The sequence below is a fragment of the Phoca vitulina genome, unplaced genomic scaffold (assembly GCF_004348235.1).
Source record: "Phoca vitulina isolate PV1807 unplaced genomic scaffold, GSC_HSeal_1.0 scaffold16, whole genome shotgun sequence".
In the NCBI taxonomy this organism is placed as follows: domain Eukaryota; kingdom Metazoa; phylum Chordata; class Mammalia; order Carnivora; family Phocidae; genus Phoca; species Phoca vitulina.
In genome coordinates this window covers 25607931-25619384 of record NW_022589719.1, presented here as the reverse complement: position 1 = coordinate 25619384, position 11454 = coordinate 25607931, and the positions used below count along the sequence as shown (strand labels likewise).

General features: G+C 37.8%; 1 pseudogene; it reads left to right on the top strand.

Annotated features, from left to right (window-relative positions):
* The first annotated feature begins 10269 nt into the window (after positions 1–10269).
* On the top strand, positions 10270–11220 carry LOC116638664 (annotated as a pseudogene).
* The last annotated feature ends 234 nt before the right edge of the window (positions 11221–11454 follow it).

Here is an 11454-nt window from a genome sequence, read left to right as displayed (position 1 = left end):
CGATGTTTATAGCAGCAATGTCCACAGTAGCCAAACTATGGAAAGAGCCAAGATGTCTATCAACAGATGAATGGAAATAGAAGATGTGGTATATATATATATATATGTATATGTATATATATATATACACACACACACACACACACACACACACACACACAGAAAATGGAATACTATGCAGCTATCAAAAAAATGAAATCTTGCCATTTGCAACAATGTGGATGGAACTAGGAGGTATTATGTTAAGTGAAATAAGTCAATCAGAGAAAGACATGTATCATATGATCTCACTGATAGGAGGAATTCTTAATCTCAGGAAACAAACAGAATTGCTGGAGTGGTGGGAGGTGGGAAGGATGGGTTGGCTGGGTGATAGACATTGGGGAGGGTCTGTGCTATGGTGAGTGCTGTGAATTGTGTAAGACTGATGAATCACAGACCTATACCTCTGAAACAAATAATACATTATATGTTAAAAAAAAAAGAAGATAGTAGGAAGGGAAAATGAAGGGAGGGAAATCGGAGTGGGTGATGAACCATGAGAGACTATGGACTCTGAGAAACAAACTGAGGGTTCTAGAGGGGAGATGGTGGAGGGATGGGTTAGCCTGGTGATGGGTATTAAAGAGGGCACATATTGAATGGGGCACTGGGTGTTATATGCAAACAATGAATCATGGAACACTGCATCCAAAATAAATAAATAAATAAATTAATTAATTAAAAAAAAGAGAAAAAAAAAGAACAGACTCTGCCTCTCTAAATCTTGAACCTAGTGTACAGTTCTGTAAAGACTTTGGCTAACAGATTAAAAGGCAATTCACTTAAGAAAGTACAGCATTTGTTTTGTGTGTATATATATATATACACACACACATATATATAATGGAATATTATATAATTAAGTTATATATTTTATAATAGATACTATAGTTATATATAATAATATATATTATTTATATATAATATTATAATTATATAATTATATATTATATATAACATATTTTTATGGCTGAGTAATATTCCATTATATATATAACATATATAATAATTTTGTGTTATATATATAATATATATAATGGAATATTACTCAGCCATAAAAAATGAAATCTTGCCATTTGCAACAAGACAGATGAACTAGAGGGTATAATGCTAAGTTAAACAAGTCAGAGAAAGACAAATGCCACATGATTTCACTCATATGTGGAATTTAAGAAACAAAACAAATGAACAAAGAAAACAAGAGGCAAACAAAAAACAGACTCTTAAACATAGACAATGCACTGGTGGTTACCCGAGGGGAAATGGGTGGGGGTATGGGTGAAACAGGTGATGGGGATGAAGAGAACATTTATCATGGTGAGAATTGAGTAATATATAAAATTGTTGAATCACTAAAATGTACACCTGAAACTAATATAACAGTGGATGTTAGTTATACTTGAATTGAAAAAAATGAGTTAGTAATAATACATAATATGAATTAAAATGTGGGTTAAAAAGTCATAATAATGAAAAAGGAACAAGGCAGAATAAAAAACTGAAAGAAAATTGGCTCAAATGTTATTATTGTTTGTCTTTGGATGGTAAAGATTCTGGGTAACATTTTTCTCCTCTTCCTTTTTTGTTTTCTAAATTTTATAAAATAAAGACACTTTCAAGTGAAAAAAAATCAAGTACAGGATAGAGAACATAGTCAATAATGTATGGTAATAGGGGCGCCTGGGTGGCTTATTTGGTTAAGTGGCCAACTCTTCATTTCAGCTCAGGTCGTGATCTCAGGGTGGTGAGATGGAACCCCGCATCAGGTTCTGTGCTCAATGGACAGTCTGCTTGAGCTTCTCTTTCTTCCTTTGCCTCTGCCCCTCCCCCTGCTTGTGCGCTCTCTCTCTCTCTAAAATAAATAAATCTTTAAAAAAATAATATATGGTGACAGATGGTGACTACACTTATCATGGGATTTAAAAATAAATCCGCTCTCTGAATATAAGCATCTTTCAAAGATGTAGAAAGTCTTTGACACTAGAAAATTTGGTGTTGACCAAGGAAAGAGGCAAAGCTAAAATAAAACAAAAGCATTTATTGAGGGTCTCAGAATTGCAATTCAGGAAGCACAGCTTTTGGTAGCCCCCAAATTGTGTCCCCTCAGGGAACAAAAGTCAAGGGATTTTAAAGACAAAAGTGAATGCTTGCATATGTTGTTTACAAAGACTTCTGATTGGTGTTGGTGGCAGGAAACTAATCTTAACTGAATATAATTGGTTGCTAAGGCTAACACTAAGCCGCAGTGTCCTACTATAGCAAGTTGCAGGTATTTGGGCTGAGCCCTTGGAATATTTGTGGTTTGACCCAGTTCAAAAGCTGATGGTTTCACTGAGGAGGGTGCACAGAAAGCCCATCTCCTTAATGGTCTCCTGGCTCCATTAAAAAACCCCTGGACATAAGCGACCTCATTTCATTTCACATTTCACAGTGTCAAGGGATAAGACTGCCAATTTTTAGACCTTCCCTTTTACCATGAGAAAAAAAAAACAAAGAAATGTTATTATTTCTATCCTAATGTCAGAGGCTTATATGGCAGGAAAATACCAGGTTTGTTTCTAGAGGTTTGACAAAGAAATCTCTCACAAGAAATATAAAATTTCCTCTCAAAAATGTCTGCAAGCAATTTGGAGATGTGTATCAGTAAAGAGACAATGGCCTGAAATCTGCAAGGCTGTGTGGTATCACTAATGAAAACAATACTTTTAAATCTTCAAAGTAATTTGCTCTTTGCACTTCGATTTACTGCTGACAATGTTGCCCTTCTTGGGTTTGGTCTGTCCTCAAAAAGTTTACTGTTCCACTGTGATTGTTTCAAGTTGCCACCCAATTATTTGCCATTTACCTTCCTAGGCTTCATTATTATCATCCTCCTCCTCATTATCAATGATCTGGCAATGAATGTTTTATTTACTGGCTGTATCACTATTAACTACCATTTGTGAAAGATCTGCTATGAAGCCTGCTGAATGATCTGCCTGTATATTTTATATTTACAGCTCTGTACGGTAGATACTACACTGAAAGAAACAAAAACAGGGGCGCCTGGGTGACTCAGTCAGTTAAGCATCTGACTCTTGATTTCAGTTCAGGTCATGATCTCAAGAGTCCTGGGATTGAGCCCCACATCTGTCAGGCTCTGCGCTCACTGGGGAGTCTGTTGAGATTCTTTTTCCCTCTTCTTCTGCCCCTCCCCCCTTCTCTTTCTCTCTCTTAAAAAAAAAAAAAAAGAAACAAAAAAACAATCCAAAGTCATTAACTCAAGCATGTACTAAGAATGCTACAATATGGGAGTAGCTTTGAGATGAGTGTTTTGCAGGGAGCAAGTAGCTGAAAGATTTCACAAGACTGACTGGGGAGGGTCATCCCAAGTTTAGTTTTGTTCTGAGAAGTATTCACTGTTCACATTCTTGGAAAGTAGGGGGGAAATGAGTTATCTTAATCATGGGACAGGATGTAGGAAAAGGAAGATGGAATCTCAGAGTAACAGCTATTGGCTGCTTAAGTTCATTTAGGGATAAGGGGTGGGGAGGAACATTTGGAAGCTAAGAATTTTGGAGGATAGCTAAGATTTAGTATTTTGATTTTCTGGGATGGTTGCAATCATCTCTTGAGTTAGTAGTTAGCAGTTACACAGAGGCATTTAAACTCTAAGCAGTATAAAATATGGGACTATAGTGGTAAGGAACACTGGAAGTAATATCATTAATAGATCTGAAATGTCTCCTTTGTGCCCCCTTATCTTTCTTAGTCCTAACCAGGAAAGCAAGTCTAGTGGACTGAAGGCAATTGTTTAAAATGCAAATGTTCACATGATCTTTCTGCATTTGTTCGTACCTTTGTTCTACTTTTAGAGTTTTATCTGAGCTCTAAGCTTGGCTGATGGAATATGTGCTAGAAATATTCTCAATAATTTATGGGGCTCAATTGGTTAAATGTCTGGCTCTTGATTTCGGCTCAGGTCATGATCTCAGGGTTGTGGGATCGAGCCCCGCATTGGGCTCCGTGCTCAGCAGGGAGTCTGCTTGAGATTCTCTCTCCCTCTCCCTCTCCCCCTTCCCCCTCAACTCTCTCTCTCTCTAAAATAAATAAATAAATCTTTAAAAAAAAGAAATATTCTCAATAATATTAAGCAAAATTGCCCTACCAATGCTGATCTAAGATTTTAGTCAATTTTCCTCTATCATTTTGTTAGCCAGCAATAAAACATAGAAAAGTATGAAATCTTCTGCTGAAGGATAACACATAATTAATAAAGATTTAGTCAGTGATTACCCTGTTACAAAGTAATCACATATAACAGGGAGGACACTGACTAATCTTCAAGGCCTTTGATGTAATGATAAAACACACACACACTGTCGCCACTAATTGTCTCCTTTTGAGATAGGATTACTATTTAGAAACAAAGACTTCAGACAGTTATTGTAACAGTTGTATACTTTTTTTTTAAGATTTTATTTATTTATTTGACAGAGAGAGACACAGCGAAAGAGGGAACACAAGCAGAGGGAGTGGGAGAGGGAGAAGCAGGCTTTCTCGCGGAGCAGGGAGTCCAATGCAGAGCTCGATCCCAGGATCCTGGGATCATGACCTGAGCCGAATGAAGGCAGACGCTTAACGACTGAGCCACTCAGGTGCCCCAACAGGTGTATACTTGAGCTTGAGCTTCTTTTAACCTAACATGTATACAATCATTGAAACATATTTATATTAATATATCTGGGGCACCTGGGTGGCTCAGTCATTAAGCGTCTGCCTTCCGCTCAGGTCATGGTCCCAGGGTCCTGGGATCGAGCCCCGCATCGGGCTCCCCCAGCTCAGCAGGAAGCCTGCTTCTCCCTCTCCCACTCCTCCTGCTTGTGTTCCTCTCTCACTGTGTCTCTCTCTGTCAAATAAATAAATAAAATCTTTTAAAAAAATATATCTTACTTTCACATAATAAAACTTTGAGGACTGTATTTTTCTGATAGTCTTAGTTTGTTTTTTTCTTGTCAGTCTGGTAAAGACTGAATTCTTAAGTAATTGAAGACTCGATAAAGGCAACATGAAGCCACCGGAAATTATTTTGATAAAACACAGAATTTTTGTTTTCTGGGCAGATTACTCAGAAGAGAAAGAAAAACTTTCCACAATCTTATCAAGAATAGACCCATAATCCAAGAAAACTTCATGCTTTTAGCAGATGAGGGAAAATTAAATTTTAGTGTTATATAAGTATGCCTTGTCTGCCAGCCCTGAAGCTAGCAGAGGGGTGGACCCCTGCACATTCTTCTCTCACCTGAGCTCTTGTAACTCTCTAATGCATGCGTCAGTCTCTAGTTGGGCATCAGCGACTGGGCGAGCTGCCCACAGTAGAGGCAAGCACACCGGCAGCCATTTTTTTCCTGCTTTGCTGCAGTTCCTCAGACAAGTGCATTAAAGCATCTGGCATGGGGGGCATCTCTGTACTTAGGTGCAGTCCACAAGCCTCTGACATACAGGCCACCCTTCTCCACATAGAGATTATGGGCCAACTCAGGATTTCCCTCCTGATGCCTCTTTCCCAAGCCTCCATTCTTAGGTCTCCTAGCTGGCTCACCAACTGTTGGTTCAAACACTTGGGTATTTCCTGGGTAAAAATCTACAACTAGTCCCTTTACACAAGAGGGCAAGGAGAGACTTAAGGAGGAGGCAGGCCACTTCAGATGGCAGGTGGCAAGTTTAATAAGCTAGAGAACTGCCATTCAAGGCTTATCTTAGGCAGCAGATCTCCACACCTGCCCATCAGAATCTTAAACATTTATATAGAGGCCTTAACTGGGTTCAGTCACATACACCATCCAGATGGTCTCAACAACACATTACCCCCTTGAGGCTGTATCTTGAAAATGGCTCCCACTGTGGGAAGGGTGGGCAGCATGTACATTCCAAGGACAGGGAATAGGGACTCAGAGCCTCTGATTGCCCAGGTCCAGTGGGAGGGTCAATGGATGGTTATGTCCTCTTGAGGACCACCTCCAGTCAGCCAGCTGACTATCATATTAAGCAATTTTATCTTTTTTTAAAATGTTTTCATTCTCCAGAGGGAAAATTTCTTATAAATGTCCAAGAGAAGCATTTTCCTGTAATAGAATTTGCTTTATCATATTTTTTCATATCATATTATTTCCTCCTCTTGAAGTTTAATAAAGTATCATTTTATTTATCTTTTTTTTGTTATTTTCAGTTTCCTTTCCAGTTTTAGGTGATTTCAAGTAGAAGAAAAGGGTAAAATGCTTTTGTTTTGCCTTCTTTAATTGAAGTATATGATATGATTTAAATTGGTACATTTAAACCATTATGGATTGCAAAATATTTTTGTTTTATTTTCCATTTCGCTCAAAAATACTTATAGAATTTGTCTTCTTTGCAACTTTCTGAGATAGATACTTCATAGGATAAAGACAATTGTAAGGCTATATCCTTGAACTTGCAAAGTCAGATGATAGGATGAGCTATGAAGAAAATGCTATGATGGTTGCGGGAGTGGGAGATCACATCCCTTTTAGGGGATCGTGGGAAGCTTTCCAGAGGAAGTGGTGACTGAGGTCATCCAACCTAATTGTATTAGCTTCCCAGTGCTGTCCTAACAAATTACCATAAGCTTAGTGGCTAAAACAACACAAATTTATTACTTTAAAGTTCTGCAGCCTAAAAAGTCCTACACGCATCTCACTGGGCTGCAATCAAGGTGTTGGCAGGATTGCATTGCTTTCTGGACTCTCTAGGGCAAATGTGTTTCCTTGATTTTTCCATCTTTTCAAAGCTGCCCACATTCCTCAGCTGATGGCCCCCTTCCTTCATCTTCAAAACCAGCAGTTGTATATCTCTAACCATTTTTCCCTAGTTACATCTCCCTCTGTTGCACCAGAAGGCCCACTGGATAATCTCCTCATTCCAAGTTCCTTAGGTTAATAACATCATCCAAGTCCCTTTTTGTTGCAGAAGGTACCCTATTTGCAGGTCCCTGGGATTAGGAGGTGGACATCTTTGGAGACCATTATTCTGCCTATCACACTATCTCCTCAGATGCGATGTTTTCTTCTCTCCTTTATAAACCTTTATTCCAACCAAGTTGAATGTTCCTGCCTCCTTGTCTCCGTTCATCTCCTAACTTCTACCTGTGATGCCCTTCCTCTTAATTTCAGGTCATCATCTCAAACTTGTCTGTCTTTCCAAACTAATCTGCACATGAAATTTTTCCCAACCACTTCAGCTCACAACGATTCCTCATTCTTCTAAAATTCTGTGGTTTGTTTTGCTTTGAACCAATCCAGTGATACATTGAACTGTGGGCTTTCTTTTTATTCCTAGGTCCTGTCTCCACAACTAGGCTGTAGATTCCTAAAAACAATAACTGATATTACTGATCACTTATCATGTGGCGTGTACTCTTGCGAGCCCAGTACATGTAATAACTCATCTAATTCTTCCAATGTCTCTGTAAGCCAGGCTCTATTATTATCTCCATTTTACAGAGGAGGATATTGAGGAACAGAGCATTAAAAACAAACAGAACAAACAGCAAGCCCCACTTGCCAAACTGTGGAACAAACTGTGGAGCTGGGATTTGCACTCAGGCTTTAGGATCCACTACTCCATCTTAGCATGTGTTTACTGTTAATATCACTACAGATGGAAAATATGGTCTGTTTTGACAAGGAGGATCTCAAAGGGGAAAAAAATTTTTTTTTTCAGGAATCCTCTGTTGGAGAGAAGATGTTATTTTGGAGAAAAATCTTGGCACAAATGCCAATGATATCACTTTAATTTTGTCCCCCAGGTATAAACTCTTAAAGGTTTAGTTCTTCAGAGACCTGGTTTTAACGTATTTAAAACTATCAGAAACATGAGCCCCTTATTTTGTGTTGGATGTGAGTCAGGTTGTGGGACAAGGAGCACTTCTTTGCTCTCAGGCTCATCTGCATGGAGACTTATCTTCTTTACCAAGTGCTTAGGATGTCATGTCTGCTGCAGAAGGTTACTACCAAGAAAGAAACTAAATTTTCCAAACTGATATTTCTATGAAGACCAGAAAACTCTAGGTTTTGCCATTCATCTTGAAGCAGTTAGTAGGGAAAAAAAGGATTCCCTTAAAGAAGTGAGTATCCCACACAGTGATTAAAAAGAAATTTTGAAATACGGTGGAAAGACTTTAGAATGAACCTGACTTTTGGGAACAAAAACTCACCAGCCCAAGTACTCCAGAGAGAGTGGTCTTTGGCTTAGTCCAGCTCTTCACTAAATAACTGATTTTTTGATCTTTTAAAATTGATCTTGTTTTTTATTTTTGATACTCCAATGTCCAGAAGAGTTTTAGGGTCAGAGAATGCTAGAAATGGAAAAGTCAAAGGGATCACCCCCCCCCCCTTATTTATAAGAGAGGCAGGGTGTTTTATTCATATTGGCATGCTGAACCATGGCAGGGACGGCAGCATTCCCCTCACCAAACACACTCACCTGGTGTGTCCACAGACATCCACAACCACTGCCTGCCAGTTCCAACATAGATTTCAAACTCTTTCAGACATGAAACTAAAGCAGTGTTTTTCCCAACCACTTCAGCTCACAGTGAACATAGAAGTTTTTCTGAAATCCTGTGGCATGTGTAGTCTTAGACCAACCAAATATTATTTTGAAACGTAGGTTTTCTTTTTATGCCTAGGTCTTATTACCCAATAGGTGTAAATTCCTAAAAATAATTGATATTAGTGGCTGAATTTAATAAGCAATTGCCCTGTGGAAAATGCATGCCACAAATATTTTCTCGAATAATAATAATAAACTGAAGAGGCATAAATAGTGTGTTAACTATTATTTTGTCACTATGGCATTTCAAGGACCACATCCTAATCATTCTATCTTCAAAGTATGGAATGTTTTTGTTTGTTTATAGAGGGAATTATTTGAGTTGATAATAAACATATGAACCTAGAATCTTTCTTTCTTTCTTTCTTTTTTTTTGAACCTAGAATCTTTCTTATGGATGCTCCCACACTTTGTGCTTCTTACTGTAATTTTAAACAGCTTGATGTATTCTTCCTCAGTTGATGAGTCAGAAAAACATTTGCCTGAAAATTTTGTCTAAATAAAAATGTCAAGCATTTTACACATTTTGTTAATAAAATGGAAATTGCCTGTCCAAATTTATGCCTTAAATAGGTTTATAAACATTACAGGGAATTAGGGGAAATAATTTTATTTTGGTGAAAAAAATATATTCATATATTCATTGAAATTACTGGTAGAAATTACCACTCAAGATGAAGTCAGTTGAGCTTCCAGTGGATAATTATTTTTCTATATGATTTCCATGGAAAGTTGTTATCAATATTTGGTAAATTAATTAATCTTGAAGGAAAGGCATCTCAATGCCTCCCAAACCATTATATTTCTTCATTTGAATTATATGATTGGTGGAATTTTCTTTACTTCATTTAACTCCCAACTTGAATCCTCTGTTCTTATCTCTTTGTGCCACTTCTGTGTTCATGATGGTCAAAAGTAAATATATCCAATCTCTCATTTGCAGGGCAGTCCTTTATAAACATGAATAAGATTATTATGTGTTATGATAGAATCCTCCCCATTCTAAATAACCCTACTGACATTTGTTTACATTTCCCTTTGTAAGCCTTTTATAAGGGGAAGAGATTAATATACACAGATATGGGTGTTGTCTTCATGACATCTGAGTGGTACTATCCACTCCATCAAAACAGGAACTGAAAGGTCTTTAGTTCTGTTCTGTTTACCCCACCCCAACTATCAATTATCAGGATCTGAATTTTTCATCATTTTTTACAATATCACTGGTTACTGTATTCCTGGGTAGGCATTACTATTCTATCATGTGATAAAGATGAAACAGAGACTGAATTAATTTCAAATACAGTTTTAGAACCCAAGGGAGTTTTAGATTTTATAGTTAGACTGCTCTTTTGATGGCCGAGAGTACCTGAATCTAAAAGGATCAAGTATGAATTCCTCAAGTTTACACAGGGATCACAACTGACAGGAACTAGTCCTTGGGAATACTGTTGACCAGTCCAACACTGTTTCCATAACTGCCTCTTTTACAGATCCAAAAAACCAAAAACCAAAAACAACACTGTAATCAGTTTAAGAGGCTGTTTTGTATATGCCCATTGATATTTTAAAAATAAAATGTATTTTTTAACTTCTTACATAGGTTACAACTGACCAATGGAAGATAAAAATCAGACAGAAGTGACTGAATTTCTTTTCTTGGGCCTCATAGATCATCTCCATCAGCAGATTGTCCTCTTTGTCATGCTTCTCTTTGTCTATCTTGTCACCCTGGGGGGTACGTAGGGATGATCATTCTCATATGGACTGATCCAAGACTCCACACACCTATGTACTTTTTTCTCAGCCATTTGTCATTTGTAGATATTTGTTCTTTTTCTTCCATTGCCCCCAAGATGCTGTGCGGTATCTTTGTAGAGAAAAAAAGCATCTCTTTCATGGGTTGTACCACACAGGTGTGGTTTTCTGGTTTCTTTGTGGTATCTGAATGTTTCCTCCTGGCTTCTGTGCCATATTACCAGTATATGGCCATCTGTAAGCCCTTGGTGTATACACTCATTATGTCTCAGAGGGTCTGTGTGCAGCTAGTTATGGGGCTTTATGCCATGGCTTTTATAAGCAGCATGACCTATATGACATTGACATTTTGCTTATGCTTCTGTGGTCCAAATATCATCAATCATTTTTTTTCTGTGATATTTCACCACTGCTTTCCCTTGCATGTGCAGACACTTCCATGATTCAGTTTGTATTTTTCTTTTTGGCTGGATCTATAGGAATACTCAGTGGCCTGATCATCATGGTCTCCTATGTTTGCATCCTGGTGGCCATCTTGAAGATCCAGACTGCTGATGGGAGATAGAAAGCTTTCTCCACTTGCTCTTCTCACCTGGCAGTTGTCTCCATCCTGTATGGGACTCTTTTCTTTACCTATGTTCGGCCTGGCTCAACTTCCTCTCTGGATATCAATAAAGTGATTCCTCTATTTTATACTGTGGTAATCCCCATGTTGAACCCCCTCCTTTACAGCCTGAGGAACAAGGAGTTGAAAAATGCATCAGGAGGATGTTTGAAAGGAAAAATTCTCTAATGGTTTTGGTAAAATAAAACTCTGTTGTGTCATACCATAGATGTTGGTTCATAATGTGTTGTAAAAAGAACACTGGGCTGAGAATGAGAAGCTCTCTTTAATTCCTGGGTGGTTACCAGGTTACTTATAGACAGTCTATATTTTTTTTTCTTCAGTCTTCTTCATTGCTAAATGATGGGGAATACAAAATAATTTACAGATATATTAAAGGTATAAATTTAATGTATGCCAGAAGAAAATCCAGAACAGTT